Genomic DNA, 3,596 nt, shown 5'->3' with positions numbered 1-3,596 from the left:
AAGTTGCCCCCCCTACAGACAGCACAAATTATGAAACTCACCTCATTCGTTAGTGCTACGTTTGTGCTGGTTTGTGCCATTGAAAGTAATGCTTGTGCTATATTAATAATATTTTTGTGGAAATACAGAAGTTGTCAATTTTAAAACTTATATTTGAATGGAAATGTGGTTTTGAGTTAAATATTAGCGTGTTCATGTAATTAGTTTGTGTTTGTCATTACTATATATATATTTCCATATTACTAGAATGTGTAGCTGAAGTTTACTAGTTTTTATGTGTTTTTATGATGATTAGCCAGATGTTGATTACAATATTGTATATAATGTATAATTTGAACTACATATTTTTCAGGTGTGAATGATTGTATATTTTTCAGAATACATTTCTAAACCAAATCATTGGCTTTATTTAATAGTTTCTACACCTGTAAAACCTATCTTTGATGTATAATACTTGTACTAAGCTAAATCAAGCTGACAGAGATGCACTGCCATAGTTTTTCTGCACTTTTAGTTAAGAGGAGAAGAAATAACTGGCATTTTTCTGTCCTGATAAGCAAGATTTGTATTTTATCTTTCAGAAGTTGTGTGAAGTTGAAACAACTTGTTCCATAAAGGAAATGAACACTTGCTTCAAAGTAAATCAAGACGTATGTCTCTCTTGCAGTGTGTGCTCTTATCTGTCCATCTCTCTCTCCTCTTCTCTCACTTTGACAGTCTCTGCAGAGTATCTGAAGGGGATGTAACACCACTTGGCAAAGAAGAAAAATTGATTTTGATATTTTGTTGTACTATGTAAGAGGAAATTCGAAAAAGAACATTTATTTATACAGTAATGAATTTGTTAGTCATCTTGGGTAAATTTCATATTCATAAGTCAAATGGTTTAATAATACTCCCTCTTGTAGTATTTTTGAGGTGGGGTTTAAATTGTATTTAAATTCCATAAAGAACATGAAAAATGCCAAAGCAAGGAAAACATTTGATATATGTAAAAATATAACTTGGTTACATAAATATTTACCTCATTACCGCTGGCAGTTAATAGTTTTTTGTTCTTTTTATGTTTTCTTTCTTTTATCTGTATTTTCTCCTCTACTTGTATTTGTTAGGGAGCTGCGAGGGCACATTCCCAGAGAACCCCAATCCGTTACAATACCCTTAATTAAAAAGAAAGGCTAAGTTTTATACCTGACTAGATTATATGATTTTCATGATGAAATGCAGTAATGCATTAAGTTAAATCATTGGGCCTAACGTATTTATAATGTAGCGCCACGCAGGGCACTTTAGCCATGCGCATGCAAGACGGGCTGAGAACAGCACCTGGGGACTGTATATAGTGGGATACAGTCTCTTCCCTCGTGTGTGTGTATGTTAGTATACTGTAGGTGCAGCACTGTAACCCCTGTCCCTGTGTGTGTACCTTTCCCGATTCGAGTTGATAAATGTGTTGTTCAACCCCATTCCCTGAGTCCCACGCCTGCTCCATTCTGTACCGAGACCTGCGGTCGATACAATATTTAAAGTTCGAATACCATTTTATGTTCTGTCGTGATTGTTGATGGTAAAGCTTAGACCTACTTGTTTTAAAATGTGATTATAGATCATGTATTTGTTGAGTGACACATGCCAAGCTTAGTAGTTATTTTTTCCATTGAGTTCCAATACACCCAATAACTATAAATAACAACAGATTTTTCTAACGAAACACTGTTATTCTTAACAATGGCAGTGCGCCAAAAAAGTATTGCTTTAAATGAAAGACATTGTGCAGGACACATACACTGTCCACACAGTTAAACTTGGTTTTCTTTTACAGCATGTCAGTCATTTATTTTCTTTTCTCTTAGAAACAGTAAGAGTCCCATTTTGTGCCTATCTATATGCTTTTGCTTAAATGGTTGTTAAATTCTGATGTCATGTTTGCTTCATATTCGTTTTCACAACTTTATTTCATCTCACTGAAGAACCAAAACCGACACCATATAATGAAAGTATTGTCAATCGATTGTTTTTCAATCAACTTGTAATGCTTTTTGCTAAACGACTTCAGGGGCGGGATTAACAAAGAAGTACTTTATACTCGCTCGTTAAATGACCGATTAAGAGGGGTTTTGGGACGCGCATGACAAAGTAGCTCGTACGTTAGGTACGTACATCGTAAAGCTGCTCCGTTCGTCTCTAAGATTAATCGTTTTTGGGAAACTCACCCCAGACTGGTTTGCGCTGTCCAAATAACAGTATGCGAATTTAAGCTTTTTAAAATAAGAGTACAATATAATAGATGCTCCAAAAGCGTTACTCCTGCACTGGCTGCTATTTGGAACGCCGTCATAAATTACACGAGTTTTATGCAGCTGGCTTTTGTGCTTCCAATGCATTGCAATCAGGAAAATAAACCAATTAGAAATGTGCAATACAACATCTGTTCTCGAAAATGAAAACTGTTTCACACTGACATCGCTTCTTCTGAAATAATCCAGATTGTGAAGACGACTGCGCCCTAGCAGATCAAAATATTACAAAAAGGCTGTAAAGCACACTCTGAATCGATCCAAATATTTGATTTCCGCGATTCGTTTAGGCAACAACAGGCTACAGCAGGCAACGTGGTGCTTCTCCAGCAAAGCATTTCTCAGTTTTGTGAACTAATGGTGCTTTCAGCTCACCCATCTGCGTAGCTTGTCAGGATGGCCGAGAAGTCTAAAGCTCCAGACTCAAGGATTCCTGTCTTTCTATTGTTTGGGTGTTCTGGTCTCTGAATAGAGGCGTGGGTTCAAATCCCACTCCTGACAGCTACTGTCTCTTCCCTGTCTTGCATGTTTCCCGTCTTGTTGTGCTCACTGGCAATGACAGGAAAAGGAAAACGGAGAAACCACTTTGCGGGGACATGATGGACAGGATTGCGCTTAGATTTCTACCTTAAGAACTGTTTGGGCTGCCAGTGATCGAGGAAAGATTTACGGCAAGGTATGCATTCAAATGTGAAAGACCGAAATATAAATCCAGGAGAAGATTTATTAAAACATATTGTTTTCCTTGCGGTTTTTCCTGTATTTCATTAAATGGGGGGCATTGTGAAATCAACCTGTATCCCTATGGAATGCAGAGTGACAGCGGCAGGAGCACAGAGGATTATATCAGAGCTCGAACAGAGAGTTTGAAAATCTAGGGAAAGTGATTTATAGATCGTTTTCATTATACTTTCCCATATGCTCCGCCTTACTGAAGTATTTTATCATTTTAGCCTCTTTTTCTATACTTTACAGTAGACAGTGTTTAGCCAGAGAAGAGGGATACAAGCGCTGTATCCCCACAGCAGCCACCGATTCCAATAAGGAGATCAATGTGTGTCCTCTACAGCCGTCACTGAAGCACAACACACGTTTGGCTTGACATCACTCAAGCAAAATAGTGCAATGGCAGGTGGAAGAGGAAAATGACCCTCAAGAATGGAAAAAGATTATCATCTTGAGCGCGCCAAATCGTGTCCGAAGGGGCTGATTTTCTCGACGAGGTGGCCGAGTGGTAAAGGCGATGGACTACTAATCCATTGTGCTTTGCATGCGTGGGTTTGAATCCCATCCTCGTCA

General features: G+C 38.1%; 1 non-coding gene across 1 annotated transcript; it reads left to right on the top strand.

Annotated features, from left to right (window-relative positions):
- The first annotated feature begins 3,514 nt into the window (after positions 1 to 3,514).
- On the top strand, positions 3,515 to 3,596 carry trnas-acu (transfer RNA serine (anticodon ACU)). Its single transcript has one exon. It is a non-coding gene; the product is annotated as a tRNA-Ser (tRNA).

This window comes from Lepisosteus platostomus, chromosome 5 (genome assembly GCF_059453375.1).
Source record: "Lepisosteus platostomus isolate fLepPlt1 chromosome 5, fLepPlt1.hap1, whole genome shotgun sequence".
NCBI classification, from domain to species: domain Eukaryota; kingdom Metazoa; phylum Chordata; class Actinopteri; order Semionotiformes; family Lepisosteidae; genus Lepisosteus; species Lepisosteus platostomus.
The sequence above is the reverse complement of the archived record's forward strand: the minus strand, read 5'-3'. Positions and strand labels throughout refer to the sequence as shown.